Genomic DNA, 17413 nt, shown 5'->3' on the forward strand with positions numbered 1-17413 from the left:
TCTTTAAAAAAAATTAACTCAGGGGCACCTGGGTGGCTCAGTGGGTTAAGCCGCTGCCTTCGGCTCAGGTCATGATCTCAGGGTCCTGGGATCAAGTCCCACATCGGGCTCTCTGCTCAGCGGGGAGCCTGCTTCCCTCTCTCTCTCTCTGCCTGCTTCTCCGTCTGCTTGTGGTCTCTCTCTGTCAAATAAATAAATAAAATCTTTAAAAAAAAATTAACTCTTAGATTTGCTTTAACCAAAGGCCATAGGCCCTACCAGTCTTATTTCTCCCCCACCAGAAGGACATCTGGGATAGTGCTGTGGTTGAATTGTGTCCTCTGCAAAAGCTGTTGAAGTCCCAACCACCAGTACCTGGGAACGTGATCTTGTCTGGAGAGCGGGTCCTTGCAGGTGGTCAGATTAGGATGAGGTCAGTAGGGCGGGCCTCATGTGATATAACTGGTATCCTTATAAAGGGAAATTTGGACCCAGAAACATGTAAATTGTGGGGACGGGAGAACATTATTCTACAGGCCAAGGAATGCCTCAGGAGAAAGGCGTGAGACATTCCTCCTTGCAGCCCTCAGAAGGAACCAACCGTGCCGACACCTTGATTTCAGCACTCTAGCCTCCAGAACTGTGAGACAATAAATATGTTTAAGCACGCCAGCTTGTGGTACTTTGTTACATTCTTCCAGGGAAATGAATACAGGTGGTCTTAGAGATAATTAGATGGCAAACAGAGGAGGCTTTATTATGTATCAGTCAGCTGTTATTGCAGTAAGTATTGCCTAACAAGCAAACTTCAGATTCAACAGCTTCTAGGAGCAAGTGTTGGTTTCTCTCTCGCCCACCTGTGGGTTAGATGGCGTTCAGCTGATCGGCGCTGGGCTCTGCTGAGCCCTGAGCTGTATTTTGGGCCTAGGTCTGCTCCACATGCCTCTCATCCTCCTTGGACCAGTGGATGCCCGAAACATGTTCTCCTGGTGGAAGACAGGAGGGCAAGCGCGGTGATGAGGTACATCTCTAGCCTCTGTTTCCTGTCTGTTTCCAGTTGGTCAAAGCACATTGCATAGAGGCAAGGAAGTGCAGTCCGGTAGCATGAAGCCTGAGCAAACACGTGGATGACAGGGGAGGGAGGAATTGAGAACAATTCAGATTTTTGAAGTCAAATGAAGACATTTGTCTTCAGAATTTAATGTAAAACCCAAGGAGTACCTAATACCCCTGTTTGCAATTCATGGTGCTTTTATTCTGTTTCTTGTTTTTTGTGGGTTTTTGTTGTTGTTGTTTGTTTGTTGTTTGTTTGTTTGTTTTAAAGTAGGCGCCAGGCCCACTGTGGAGCACAACGCGGGGCTTGAACTGACCATCCTTAGATCCAGACCTGAGCTGAGATCGAGTCAGGATGCCCAGGCCACTGAGTCACCCAGGTGCGCTAGAACCAATGGTGTTTAAAGAAATAGGAAAAATGTCTTTTTCAGAGATAGTAGCACAGACTGTCCATCTTAACTGACAAATATGTGATGACTGAATCTTAAAACCCTGTATTTCACTGAGTGAAGCAGTCAACAGATGACCTCTTATTAGCAAAGAGATGGTAAAATCTTGGAGAAAAGCGAAGTACTAACAGGTGTCTCATAAGGTAAAATAGTACTGTGGATTGTAAAGATCCACTTCATTGCTAAGAGAGGCCAAAGTCTGTGGCTCCCTGGAAGGAACGTCATCCAGGAAACTCAGGAAAGGGGCCGTTTGGCAAACATACTCTTGGTAATTAGGGAGTGTGAAACACAAGACTGAGTCCTTACACATGGAAGTCAAGGCAGCGTTGTTACTTCCCTCCTTGCTTTTAGTAGTAGGATCAAGACCTGGCTTGAGAAACCACTATAGATTTCCAGACCCAGAAGTCGGTAGTGCTTCATACATACTTAGTGATGTTACAGTTCACTCATCACGTTCACACCAAGCAGAGCTGACTCCTGCAAATACAATTTACTTAAGGGGTATAGAATGTAAAGGTGATTTTGAGCAGAGGCTCTGGGCCCAGACCGCTGGCTTCAAATCCTGGCTGTGCCACTTCCTGGTTCTGGCATGTTGGCCCTCTTTAGGGCATCTGGAAAATAGGAATAATAATGGCGACTCTGGCTTGATCCACTAGAGCTGCTAGAAGAGAATACAGGAGATGGGTGGCTTATAAACAAGTTTATTTCTCACAGTTCTGACGCTGGAAAGTCCAAGATCAAGGTGCTGGCAGATTCAGTGCGTGGCGAAAGCCAGCTTCCTGGTTCATACATAGCTCTCTTCTCTCTGTGTCCATGTGTGGAAGGGTCAAGGAACCTCTGTGATCTGTTTTATAAGGGTACTAATCCTGTTCATGAGGGCTGCACCTCCCAAGGGCACCCTTTCCTAATACTATCACTTTGAGGGTTAGGATTTTAACATAGGAACTTGGAGGGACACAAAGCATTCAATCCATAGCAACTTTCTTGTGGGTCATTGTGAGGCTTAGATGGGTGCCTGGCACAGAGTAAGGGCTCAAATGTTAGCTTTTATTATTTACCAGGAAGAATCAAGTTTCAAAAAAGTTATGCAAAATCATAATTTATACCATTGCGGCCAAACTCAAGTATTTTGGACCACTGCTGCCTTTAACAGAAATTGTGTGGTGGAATCTTAAGGAATTCTAAGTGCCATGCCCTCTTCAGTCTTTATACTCACCAAGAAGAGTTACCCAGATTTGGTTTTACTTAATTTTTATTTATTTATTAGTTTATTATTATTATTATTATTATTTTATTTATTTGACAGAGAGAGACACAGGGAGAGAGGGAGCACAAGCAGGAGGAGTGGGAGAGGGAGAAGCAGGCTCCCCGCTGAGCAGGAAGATTGACCTGGGGCTCCATCCCAGGACCCTGGGATCATGACCTGAGCCAGAGGCAGATGCTTAACGACTGAGCCACCCACGTGCCCCTTAATTTTTAAAAACCTACAATAATTCTCCCACATGCTCATTCTTTTTCTCTCCCAATTTCTCCACATGTCTTCAAAATAACTGACTATATTAGATGATAATTAAGTGGGGGGCAGTAGGGAGGTTGAGTATTTCTGATGGGGCCCAGAAAGACTCACTTAAGGCAGGTTTGGGTGATCTACGTGTGAGTTAAAATCGGTTAAGGTTAGATAGTTATTATACAAGTCCCTGGAGAGTAGGAACCGTGCACTAAGGAGCTTCACATCCCCAGAGTTGAGCAGGTGCACGGTACCCAATAAAGAGAATGAAAATGTAAATTATCAAAGAAGATTCTATCCAATGTAAATCATCAAAAAGATAGTGTATCTGGTAGTTTGGGTACAAAAGACCCAGTATACAAAACACTTAGCAAGTGAGTCAATGTAACAGGAAGATTAGTAACTGGTTTATGTTTTTTGGCACTGACATATAAAGAAATTAACAGCCAAAAAACTGAGATGACCAGCTTGCTCTTTCACAGAACAAATGCGAAATCTACAGGACATCAAAATCTGGAGGGCTAATGTCAACATCCTCATGGAAGGATCAGAATGCTACATTGTGTTACTAGGAAAAAAGCAATGGAGAAATTGGAAAATAACATTATTGGGGGTTTCTGTTATGCACCAAAGAGCTCCTTTAAAAACATCACCCCTTTAAAACAACACTGCGTTTGAAGGGCTAATAAAATCATCAAAGTTAGAAAAGTACTTGGCAACGTTTATCAGGTGACCTACACTTCTCCCTTAGTTATCTGCTACCCCCTACTGCTTGGCTCCTAGCCTTGAAATTTACAATTCTTTTAGAAAATAGCACCTCATGGTAGACTTATTTAAAAACAAACAAACCACTCTTCCAGTACCTTCTCACATGTTTGCTTCTTCAGGCTTCAACTTATTAGATGTTGTTAAATTGCTTTCCAGAGTGGAAATTTACACAGAGTACCAATGTACACACTTAACAATCAGGACATCAGAGCTGAGGTTGCTCCATTGCCAATACCTGGTATTTTCGCTGGTCTGCAGCTGTGAGTAGTAATGGTACAGGTTTTTATTTGCCTGGTTACTAATGAAGTCAGGCCCATTTTTATAAGTTAATTGGCTAGCCAGTGTTCCTCCTTGGAAAAATGCCTTGTCTTCTGTCCATTTGGCTATTGGGCTTTTATTTTCTTGTTGATCTCTTATGTTTATATCTTCAGGAAAATAATCCTGTGTTACTTGTATGGTTACGAGTATCTACTCCCAGTCTGCTCTTGTGAAATCATTTTAAACTGCACTTTGTTTTTAATTACATTTTGTAATCATCAGGAGACCAGCTTTGGCCATGCTTTATCTTTTCATTTATTCATGGTATTTTTTTTGATGAACATGAGTTTTTCATTGTAGTCTTATTTTTTGGTCTGTTTCCTTTATGGTTTGTGTTTATTGGTCTTGTTTTAGAAACTTTTCCCTAGCCTGATCTTATGTATATATACATATTTTTTCCCTCCTCCAGTGTTTTAAATGTTTGCTTTTCATACTTAATTCTTTCATTTATATGGCATACTTGTCTTTTGGGGATTTTTTTGTTTTGTTATTGGTATGCCAGGAGTTGTGAGTGTGTTTTGTTCCATTGTGATGACTACTTGTCCCGATACCCTTGATTAAATTGTCCATTCATTCTCCAATGACTTGAAATGCCTTTGTTGTCCTACATTAAGTTATTCATTTATTCATGGGTCTGTTTCTGAGTCCAACAGTTTTTTTGGACTTTGAGAAAGTGATATTTGACGGGGCTTTGCCAAAAATGTACTTTAAAAAAGATATACAGATGGCCACAGAATGCCAATGAATTGTATTTTATTCTAGAGTATTAAAAAAAGGAAAAGATGTTGATCACAGTCTAGATGAAATTCTTTTCTCCGATGGCCCACTATATTATTTTTTAAAGATTTATTTCTTTATTTTAGTGAGACAGAGAGTGCATGCGCAAGTCAGGTTGAGGGGTAGAGAGAGAAAATCCCAAGCTGACACCCTGCTGAGCGTAGAGCCCAGAGGACTCGATCTCATGACCCATGAGATCATGACCTGAGCGTAACACTTAACTGACTGAGGCACCCAGGGGTCCCTATAATTTATTTTTAAACATCTAATTTAAACAGCTAAGTTGCATGGAATCAGTTATCATAGGCTAAACAACCACATTACGACACATTACTGAAGATGCTGTGCATAAAATATGTTATCAAATGTGGTAGTTATATCTAAGTTTATTACATTTGTGGACAGAACAGTTCAGCATGTGAAATTGACAAAAAAAAAGAACTGTATCTTGGGAAGAATTCAAAGTCTAGTAAATCTGTTCAGCCAGACTCCCTGTACCACCTTAAAAAAGAAACATTACTTACTTGGGGTTTTTGATGACCACAAAATTGTGCTTAAGTAAGCAGTGAAACCTATGTAGTTATCTGTCTTCATACTATTCCCAGGAGTGGTCAAAGGCAGCTCACAGGGTGAAAACACATTTAAAAGAGGAAAAAAGCTGGGGGTAACAGAAAGCCTGTGTATTTCTCACGTATTCCAACCACCTGCAGAATGATTCCCTCCTAAGCTTTTCCAGGATCTGATCTTTTTAATTTCACCTCTAAAAAACAACCTTGTATTAAGTACAGTGTTGTATGATTACTCAAAGCATAGTCAGACCTAGTCCCCTGATGATTATAAAATGTAATTAAAATGAAGTGTGTAGTGTGCCTGGGTGGCTCAGTGGGTTAAAGCCTCTGCCTTCAGCTCAGGTCATGATCCCAGGATCCTGGGATCGAGCCCCGCATCTGGCTCTCTGCTCGGCAGGGAGCCTGCTTCCTCCTCTCTCTCTCTGCCTGCCTCTCTGCCTACTTGTCATCTCTCTCTGTCAAATAAATAAATAAAATCTTTAAAAAAAATGAAGCGTGTATTAGAAAAGATTTTGCAAGGACATGCCTTGTCAGTCTCATCTTTGCCACCAAGTTCTGGGAGTTCTCTGTCGGTCTCTGTCCAGTGAGATTTGAATGGAATCATCCAGGATCCTACGTCTAGACGTTCTAAGTCTCCGATTCTAACCCTTGTGGTAGTGGTAGTGTACTGGGTTAATTCGCTTCCACGGGGATCGGAGTCAGACATTCTTTATGCTGGGTACATAATCATTTGTGTGTTCAGTAACACTCTGCGTACTTGCACATGTCAGCCGCTGGTGGGGATGCCGAACATACCAAGGTGACCACCGCCCCCGGAAACATCCCCCAGTCTACTTGGGGAGACTAACTCACAGACATAAAATAGCAGGCTGGGGCCTCATGATGCTGCATGTGTGGACATCTGAAACAGTGCAGGTAACAATCTAAAACAGCCAAAAATGGACAGAAGAAGGAGGGAGGGACTGTTTTTAGTTCTCGAACGGAAACGCTGATGGTTAGGTGGAAGATACTGGAAGGGATAGCTGTGTATTTTCCAGGTTTCTTTTTTCTTTTTTTATTCATCAGCATTTCAGATAGAAATGTTTAAGGGAAACCAGGGAAGGGCTGCCAGGAACATAGCAATTTGGTTTTCCAAGATCATTATATTTAGTACTTTAATGTCTAGCTTTTGAGGTCGGGGTGAAGGGTGTTGAATTTAAGAAAAAGTAAACAGTTGTTCTTAATTATACCATACTATGGGACTTGCTATGCTAACTTCATACAAAAATAATCCAGCCTTTTCCCCATTACAGAAACATCAGTGATTAAGCAGCATCGATTGCCTGAGTGGTTATGATTGGGGGTTACTACGGTTAAATAATGCTGAGCCTTTAAGATGAGCAGTAAACTGCGGGTGGAATTCGTGGCTAATAATACCAGTGAGACAGTGTGTTGTGTAATGTAATATTTAGCACCTCCTCAGGAAGACAAATGATCTTTCCTATTTGTGCAATGTGTTATACTTTTTGGATATTCATATATCACCTGATGAATTTCATACAATACTAACACAATGAAATGTTCCTGGAATTGGACATGTTGAAAAACATTGTCTCCTTCAACAAATGAACTTGCATAAATGACTACATTTAAGAATGCCGAACTGAGATCTTTTCCTTTGTGCTTAAGCTGTCAAGGCCCTCAGTTGCCATCAGTAGCACCTCTATTTCTCTTTAAAAAAATTCTTGTAGTTTAGATCCGTCTGGGGCAGGCTGGATGTGAAAGTTTGTAAATGGTGAGCTGTGTGATAAGGGCTACAGTTTTGTCCTTAGAACTGGGCAAGAGGAGCCCTGCCCTGAGTCCTGGTTTCAAGAAGCCTTTCACGCAGGCTCTCTGAGCAGTCCTGCCCCCTACCCCTGGGTGGGCGGTCGGCTGGATTAATGTGATGTGTGCCTGCATCTCCTTCTAGAACACAGTTTGTAGCCCCAAGACTGGAAATTTCCTGCCCAGACTGCTCAGAGCACTTCTGGAGCCCCTGGGGGTCTCTTTGTTTATTGTTCCATTATCCTGATGGAAGACTCTGCCCAGGCTCTGGTGGGTGGTCAGGGTGCTGCTGCTGGTGGGGGTATGAGTAGAGAGAAGAGGGCAGCAGAGGGTCCTGGCGTGCCAACGTGGTTTTGCCTGGAACTTCACAGAGTCTGAGCATTCTGAATGGGAACCTGGCCTGTGAGGTGGGTAAGTGAGACATTTACAAGTTAGGAGGATAGACTGTATTTAACAGTTTGTAGCCCGATTTATAGATTTAAGTGGTATGTGAATGGCCGTGTTCGTACTCTGATCTCAGATCCTGCAATGTAGGTCTGAGCCTAGGGAACTATCTAAAATAAAAATGTCTAAAAATATGGACAGTGAGTTCTCATTAAGCTGTTTAGAAGAATAATGGCAAATATTATATTGTGTCAAACAGGTTCTTTTTATTGTTATTTATTTTAAAAAAAGATTTCTTTATGTTAGGCAGAGAGTGAGTGCACGCATCAGTGGGGGAGGGACAGAGCGAGAGAGAGAGAGAGAATCCCAAGCAGGCTGTGTGGAGCCCAGCGTCAGGCTCCATCTCACGACCCTGAGATCAGGACCTGAACCACAGTCAAGAGTCAGACACTGAACCGGCTGAGCCACCCAGGTGCCCCAAACAAGCTCTCTTGGGAGTCAGAAACTTTCAAGAGCTTTGTGAAACTGAAAACAACCGGTTGAAATTGGAAAATCTTATCTTTGTTCCGTTTCCCCATTTGTAGACGATGCCCTATGTAAAATGGGCATCCATCCTTTTTCTTTTCCACTGAGTGTTCTATTGGCAGAAAGTTCTACAGAACAAAAATGGGTGTTCATTTGATGAAAACCTGGTTCAGTGCACCTAGAGAGCACTTGACATTAAAGAACCCCATGGTGAGTTCTTACGGCAGAGGAGACATGAACTAGAAACGATTTCCCTCTTGCCCTTGATGTCTAGTCACTTCAGAGAAGAGGTCGGTTACCGCTACTCTCTTTATCCCTTTCTTTTCATCCCAATGGCAAAATCACATCCCGAACCTCGCCTTTGCTGGCTGCCTTCTAGCATCTCTTGGGGATTTCAGGTACATTCATCCTGCAAAGTCACGTGCCTTCTCTGTAAGGTCCCAGGGGTGTAAAGATGTCCAGAGCATGAGGAAACCCTCAAGTGGCTCAAAGACAGGAGGAAGCAGACGGTGTATGTTCTCACTTGGGCTATTCTTACTGCCAGTAGGAACACAACCAGCTAGGATTGGATGATGACCGTGGTCTGAGCAAGAGAAAGGACCAGAGAAGAAGGCACATCGTGGTTTTAAGTTGCATTTCCTTCGCGACTAAGGAAGTTGAGCTGCTTTTCCAATGGTTTTTGTTTTTTTTTAAAGATTTTATTTATTTATTTGACAGACAGAGATCACAAGTAGGCAGAGAGGCAGGCAGAGAGAGAGGAGGAAGCAGGCTCCCCGCTGAGCAGAGAGTCGGATGCGGGGCTCGATCCCAGGACCCTGGGATCATGACCTGAGCCGAAGGCAGAGGCTTTAACCCACTGAGCCACCCAGGCGCCCCTGCTTTTCCAATGTTTATTGGTCACTCAGATAACTTCTTTTTGAAGTGTCTCTTCAAATCTTTGGTCCACTTTTTCTATCGGGTGAGCTATCTTTTCTTGTTGCTTTGTACACATTCTGTATATGGTCCAGGTATGCAGGACAGGCACGCCTTTGACCTACCTTCGGGGTGAAGAGAAGACCATCCTAATGCCTCTGGCAGACTCGTCTGTGCGTCTTGTGCTGGGGAAGAATAGGAGTTGGTGTAGCTAAGATCATGGATGAGGAAGTCGAGCCAGGCTGATGTTAGGCTGGTAAGTAACCGCTGATGTTGTGCTGATTCTTTTTTTTTTTTTTAAGATTATTTATTTATTTATTTGACAGAGAGAGATCACAAGCAGGCAGAGAGGCAGGCAGAGAGAGAGAGGAGGAAGCAGGCTCCCTGCCGAGCAGAGAGCCCGATGCGGGACTCGATCCCAGGACCCTGAGATCATGACCTGAGCCGAAGGCAGAGGCTTTAACCTACTGAGCCACCCAGGCGCCCCGGTTGTGCTGATTCTTAATACTGAAATAATTTTATGCTTCATGGAAAGCATATTTTTAATTTAAGCATTATTATTATTATTATTATTAATAATAATGAGGGCCCTGCGCCCTCAGTGCCTTCCCTTTCTTCCCTTCCTGTCCTCTATCCTCCCCTGTGCTCCCCTTCCTGTTCCTTTCTTCTCCGTTTCTTTCTCCCTCTTCTCTCCTTCCTCCAGTAGATCGTCACTGAACACTTCCCATAGGCATAGGTAGCCCTGAATAAGAATTAAACACACACACACACACACACACACACACACACAAGGAGTCCATCTGTAGGTATCTGTATGTGTGACAGAACATATGAACTATTAAGCACAGTAATAGTGATGCCTAACATTTCTTCAGACACCATTTTGAGGACTTTGTCTTATAATAACTCTATAAGGTGAAGACTATTGTTATCCCCATCTGTTCGATGAGGAAACTGAGACCCTGAGAGATGAGTTTTCTCAAGGTCACATAGAAGTTAGTGGCAGTGACTGCTAGGAAGCCAACCGAGGAAGTTCAGTCACGGGTACCCCCTGGCAGCGTGGACCATGCATCAGCCTCAGTGGCCATTTCCAGTCACAGAAGGCCAGGGAAGGGGACTGTAGCTGTCCGTGTTCAGCCGGGAAAGCACGAACAGCTCTACTTATCTTAAAGACAGTGTATTTAATGCAGAGAATTGGTTCTAAAGGCATTGAAACCAGTTGGCACAAGGAGTAAAGAGGGGATGATGGTGCTCAGAGTTCTGTACCTTCTGGAAGCTGCTACTGCTACCAAAAGAGGAAAGGTGTTGACTCCCAAGTCCGCAAAAACACTCCCTCCTGTGGCTGCTGCTGACTGGGACTCCGGGGGCAATGGTGCCACAGAAGCTTCTGGAGTCTATGCGTACCAGCAGCCATACGGCCTCTGCTGCTGTCACCTCTGCTACCACTCTTGTAGGAGCCCACCGTCATCTGCTGGAGCCATGGGGAGAACCAGAAGCAGCAAACAAAAATCCAAAATAGACTTGTATGTGCCTCCTGCCCATGAAGGCCTCCCACTGACAGAATCCAGAACTTACCTGGTGAGGGAACCTGGAAAAGGTAGTTTGTGGGCTTGACACCGAACATGCTAGAAGGTCAAAGTGAGGCTGAGACCCAAAGCATATCCTACATGCTCAGTACTGCACAAGGAAATGTGGGGACAGGGAAGAAAAAATCCTTGTTTTGTTGAATCTAAGATACAATTGATTGTAAGATGTACCACAATTGAGGTACCATTAAGAAAGACACATCCTGTCAAGTTAAGAAATACCTCCTAACCCCTACTTCTGGAGATGTTAAAGCTTGGAAAAAAAAAAAAAAAGTCCCTCTTAGAACTGATGCAGTATGGTAAATCCCTGCCCTCAGCTTGCCTATAGTCTAATGGGGTAGAGTCCCACACAGATCATTGTCACACAACTGAAGTGATATGACAGGTCACCCCCTGACCTTGATAAGAAGAGGGCTTTAGTGCGCTTTCTAAAGGAGTCTGAACTGAGTTTCAAAAGATGAATCTGAGTTTCTAAGGAAATGGTTTTCCAGGCAAAAACATGTTTCTCCTGAGAACAAAAAGGCTGGGTGAAGTTCAGTGTGTCTGGGAGCTTTAAGAGGGTTTAGAATGGCTGGTGTGTAGTGTGTAAATTGAAGGCCAACCAGAATGAGCCTGGAGGAGTGCAGGGGTTCGGTCACCCAGGACGTCTGTGTGAAACATTTTGACATTTTCCCCAGAGGTGACAGCAGCTCTTAAAGGGTTTTAAGCACCATCATGGGTCCATTTGAAATTTGACTCAGGATTACAATTCAGTTGGCTTTCGGTGGTGTGGCTGTAGCTGTTGTTAACTACTGAAATACCTCCTTCCTTTCAGTGGCTGCTTCTCCAGGCCCTCCTCACGGCCTCATCTGCCCCAACCCCTCTCTTGGGACCTTCCAGATCGAGCAGCTAAGAAGTCGTGCCTGTGTGGCGCTTTTAGCCAAGCCACTCCGTGGTGCCGCTACCTTGACGTCCATGTTGTTTGGCCAAGGCACTTGTGGGGACCTGAAACCGACCCTCGGCTCATGCAGGTACGTGCCCTGGCTAACAGCGGGCAGAGTCACAGGAAAATGGAAGCCTCTGACAGGATTTTCCCAGCAGCCCTCAGGATCCAGGAGTCTCTCCCTTGCTTCCCAGCGTGCCCCTCAGATAAGAGCTTCACGGAGCTTACCACGACTCTGCTGTTTTGGGTTTGAAGTGACCAATTTGGCCTTAGCCTGGGAACCCCAAAGCATTGCCCCCACTCCCGGGATGTAATGAAGACCCAAGCCCAGGTCCTGCCTCTTGCTCTGTGTGCTCCACCTTGACCTCCCACGTTGTCCATTGAGGCCCGTTGTGCACCTGCTTCGGGACCCGCAAGGAGGAGCCTTCTCTCTTTCCATTTCTCCTGCAGTCTTTGGTTGAACCACACAGCTTGCACGCCCCCTGCTCCACTTCACAAATGTTATTTTAACCAAGTCGTAGCAGCCTGGTGCTCTCATTACTGAAATATTTTTAAATATTTTGAATGTCATCCCTGGGTTCTCTGTAGAAGTTTAACGTTTAGCTTTGTTAGTTCTTCGGTTTGCCTTACTGAAAGAGATCTGATGGTTTCTTTAAGCCAGCGGACCTCCAGATGTGGTCTCCAGACCAGCAGCATTAGCATCACCTGGGAGCACGTGAGAAAGAAACGTCTCAGACCATCCAAGAGCTACTGAGTCCCGCACTCGAAGAACAGCGCCCAGTAATCTGTGTTTAAACCAGGTTTCTGGGAGATTCTGGTGCCTGACCACACCAACTTGAAAATCACTCCTCTGAGCCTCTTGCCTTTATTAAACATCTGAGTAAGCCAGCCTTGAGCAGTTGGCTCTAATCATCACAGGCATAGAACCTTCTGTATGTTAGTCATCTAACCGAGGGGTCGGGGTGGATCTGATCGGTTTGAGACTATGGCTCGTAAGCACTGGTGGGATGAATAGTTATTACCTTTTAATAGAATGCTGTGCGGAGGGATGCTTTGGGGAAGGTCTGAAGGGTTTTGGAGCTGGGTTACTTATGTTTTTAATTTTCTGTATTTTATAACTCTTTGACATCTCTGGGCCTTGTGGACCCAGGGAGGGCCTGCCCCTCCCAGGGCTAGACAATTCCTAGAGATAGTAAATGACTTGCCTCGTAGCAACCCTTTGAAATGCAACCCAACCAATCCCGAGTCCATGTCTTCACCCACCTCCTTTGCTCAGGCTCCTGCAGTCCAGGAACCTACTCACCCAGAACCCACACCACCCCAAGGGCCAGATGGCGGACAACTAGAGAGCACTTCATAGACCAGACCTGCTGAAATTATTCGCTCTCCCTTCCTCAGCGTGTCTCAGGTGCTTAGCCTGCTTGCCCGTTTCTTTTCTGAAAACCATACTAAAAGGCTTTTGTGTGTACTTTTCCCTCGTTCTTCCTTTTTTTACCCCCCTTGCTCATCCTGCAGCCTGAACAGCCCCAATGCTTCCCCATGTGGCCCTGTGTGACATGGTGTGCCCCTTCCTCTTGAAAACTGTGAGTAATAAACCTTTCTATCAAAGCCCTTCTCTGGGTCTGTCAACTGCGTGTACCTGTGTTTAAAACAAATCTTGGGTACATTTCACAAGAGGTCGACAGATTTGAGTTCCATCTGTAAAACAGATGATTCCTCTACCACAGCACTGACAATAGCACACATGAAGGGAGTGCACACAGAAGAGATAGTAGCTGTATGGCCAGGAATGTGAGAAAGTCAAGAAATGAAATTCCCTTTTAGGCTCAGACGTGAACAAACAGCACAATACATGGTTGAGAGGCCTTTCAAAGGTGGATATCTTTCCTTGTGTTCGATGATGAGCAGCAGTAAATCAGGAGATAGTCTTGTTGCCCAACCAAAAAAAGATTTTCCCCATATTTAATGATGGCTGCTGTTCCTGCGAAAGAAATGAAACCTGATAATTAGTCTTTTCCACGAGAGAATTAGAGGAGGCATAGTTTATCGCTTTCCCTAGGTCTCAAGTGTCATTTTGACACGCTGTACCTCCCTTCACTAATTACCTGAGGAAGATAAGCAAATTTATCAAGTAGGGGCAGAGAGAAAAGAGGTTGGAATTTGAAACCTCTCAGGCTTGAAGACAAATGCCTGCTGTGTGACCTTGGGCAAATCGCTTAATGGCTCCAAACTTCAGTTTCCTCATCTGTAAAAGGAGACAGAACATCCAGCTAAGAAAGATGTTAAAAAAAGATCAGATATAATGTAAGTAATGAGTCTCATTAGTGGGAGGCCTGGGACTTGAACCCTCCCTAGTCTGAAGGGCCTGCCAACAAGTAACAGAGCCCTGGCACAGCCGGTTGGAGTCTGTGTCCTCGAGCTTTTCTTTCCCTTTCCTCCCTCCTTGCCCCACCCCCACCCTCCCTCCTCCTTCCCGGGGATGGATGAATACATTTTTCAGGTTTTGAATCATTTCCTTCTTTCTCACTGAAATTGTAGCTCACATGGGATTTTGCTGCCTAAAACAGAAGGCCCGGCGCCTCCGAGTAATGACCAGATGCACTCGTGTAGCATAAAGACTCCTCTTTGCTTGTCATCCCGGCCACTGAGGCTGGGCCACGGTTGCAGGATTCCATTAACTCTGGATAAATAATCTTACCTGGGAGTCCTACGGGGAGAGATGTCAATGTCCAGGTGAGTCCCAGCCCGGCTGGGGTTTGGCCTATGCCCTCAAGCTGTCCATTCTAGTAGGTCCCCCTGGAAGTCTGCCCAGTGGATCTGTCATTCAGGGATTTGTATTTCTCTGGACACATGGTGGACTTCAGTGCTCTGTAACTTGGTGGCCAAGGGCTTTGTCTGCTGTGATGATTGCCCAGTTTACTGAACCCCGGGCATGGCTTCTTCGTCTGCCCTCACAGGGCCTTGTACGCGGCCAGCCACCTGAGAAATGCCCAAGAAATTTCTCTGGATGCCATTGACTGATTCCAGTTAAAGCTCAGGACAGTCCTGGAAGTTCTGAATGGAAACAATCAAGCGGGGGCAGACCAGATGATTAAGCAGACTTACCTGTGTAGTGACTTCTCAGTTAACTGATTTTCATGGCTCGTGAGAAATTATAACATTATTTGACATCCCCCCTTTTCATCCCAGAATAACACTTCACCCCAAAACACACTAAATAATATGCCATAGTTTTAATATTACAGTTTCAAAGACGCATTGACCAATTTCCCTGACACAACAGTTGGCGTTCAGAGAACGTTTAATAGAAGAATTCTGTGAAGCTGGTCAAGTTCAGGTGAACATTTTGCTTTGTGTTAGTGCGCAGTGTAGGTGAGGATAAGAGGCAGCATCTTCTACTACCCTTTAGTCCAGGGTTTCTGTGAAGGGCCGGGGAGTAAATCCATTCCATGGGCCATATCTGGGTCACGGAACTACTCAACGCTGACCTTGTAGCATGAAAGCAATCATAGACAATATGTAAACGAATGGGGGTGACTTTGTTCCAATAACGTTTATTTATAAAAAATAGGTGGTGGCCCAGATTTGGCCCACGTGCCCGAGTTTGCAGACCCTTGCTTTTGTCTCCTGTAAGCATTCATTATTTTTCTATACTTTGAACTTCTTTATTTTGCTCTATTCTTTTTCCTGTGCTACAACCTTTTTCTCTCCCCCCCCCTTTTTTTTTTTCAAAGATTTCATTTTTTAAGTAATTTCTACTCCCAGTGTAGGGCTGAAACCCATAACCCCAAGATCAAGAGTCACACCCTTCACCGACTGAGACAGCCAGGTGACCCTTCAGTGCTACAAGTTTATTTTTAAATGCAGTTTGAGTGCAAGATAATCAACATTTCCCAAAAGGTTGAAAACTTAATGCAGAAAATGGCACAGAATGAGGAATGCACCTTCTAATGAACAATTCACCAGCCCCCTTTCTCCTGCTCTCAAGTCCTCCTTTGGTGAGGAAAATAAAACTTCATTACTCGCATTACGTGAACAAACTGCATTTATTTTCAATACCTTGAAAGTTATTACTTTTCTAGGCTTGTTTTCATTGTTCAATTAATGTATTTTCTTCTCTGCGTTTGCGTATCTTTGTTTGGGATGGAATGCATTGTAGTTTTCCTATTAGGATTCATGGACGTCTTCTTTAGTTTACTGGCTTTTCACTTTGCAGTTGAGTGTTCCAGAACGAATTTACGTGTTTCAATGAGGAATAGCTGTACGTCAGGATAAGTCCTAGTCGCCAACCCGCAGCCACCATGGCCTGTCAGTTTGGTTCCGGAAAGTGTGGGGAGACTTGGAGAAGAAAGGGAAGCAGGAAGAAGTGGTGTTAACACTTGTGTCGGTGGCCGGTCCCTCGTGCACAGGGAGCTCGGTCAAGCTGCAGACCGACGATGTATGGCAGCGGTCCCCTCAGCGACTTTCCCTTTCCCGAGTTGCTGTACTTCTTGAGGCTAGTCCTTGGGCCTCAGTGTTCTCATGGCAAACCAGACTTAAAAAGACGTTTGCTATCAAGCATATACTTTTACCATGAGGCTAAACTGGGAAATAAACGTGCTGTCCCTCTGTGATATATCATTATCCTTTGAGCATTTAGCAAAGGATTGGGAGGCTGCGAGACACCCAGACACTAACATCTGAGCGTCCTAAAGCTGCTTTTTAAGAGTGAGTACCTGGGAGCTCACTTGCCTGATTTTCATTGTTCTTATTACTGCCTTCACTCTTGTGGGCCATGAACTGTAGATGCTGGGGCTATAGCATTGAACTTGATGGATGTGATTCCTGACTTCACAGAGCTCACAGTCTAAGAAGTACTATGGATTCAAGTCTAAAATCTCTTGGGAGAATCCCGTCCTAAGAGCCAAAGGCCTGCTAAGATGTGTTATGGAATAACAACAACAAAATAACATCAATAGGTAATAAGCACATAATATCTATAGCATACTGTGGTGTCATAATTTGGACAAAGGCTTGTGCTCTTCTGCCTTTGGGGCAACATGAAACGAGCAGAAAGTGAGGTAGGATGTGTTTTGGAATAAGTCTAAAACCTTGAAAGAGGGGCGCCTGGGTGGCTCAGTGGGTTAAGCCTCTGCCTTCGGCTCAGGTCATGATCCCAGGGGCCTGGGATCGAGTCCCGCATGGGGCTCACTGCTCAGCAGGGAGCCTGCTTCTCCTCATCTCTCTCTCTGTCTGTCTCTCTGCCTATTTGTGATCTCTCTCTCTGTCAAATAAATAAATAAATAAAATCTTTAAAAAAAAAAAAAAAAACCTTGAAAGAACCCCATGCCAGGGGTATAAGGCCTGACCCAGACCAGCCAGACAGGACCGTGAAAATGTGGCCACGTAATGCGGGGCTCAACAGCCTCTGCAGAGCTCCAGTGGGACCCACAAGGCCATGGGCACAAGTTCTGCATGAAAACTGTGCTCTACTGGTTTTCAGACGAATTCTCCACCCCCATTCCCGCTGTCCTATGAGCATCAGCAAAACAATAACAGTTAAGTAGTAGCATTGGTTCACAACACTGTTATCTGTATCATTGGCTAATAAAACCCATAGCAATGGACTCTCAGTTGCCTTTCCCCAGGAAGAAAGCAGATTTTCATAATTTAAATCGTTCGCATAGTTGAACAAATCAAAGACCCAGTCATTCACTCTGTCTTTCCAGTGAAACCAATCACCTTTGATTTTTATCCTGGAGAATCTGCTGAAATGGGCGTATCACAGAAACACAAAACTGTACTAACCAAAGGCTGCTTTGGTGGGCCCGGAGGGCAAAATACACAAGGGCACTTTCCATCAAAAGATGCGGAGGGAAAAA

The sequence above is a fragment of the Mustela erminea genome, chromosome X (genome assembly GCF_009829155.1).
Source record: "Mustela erminea isolate mMusErm1 chromosome X, mMusErm1.Pri, whole genome shotgun sequence".
NCBI lineage: Eukaryota > Metazoa > Chordata > Mammalia > Carnivora > Mustelidae > Mustela > Mustela erminea.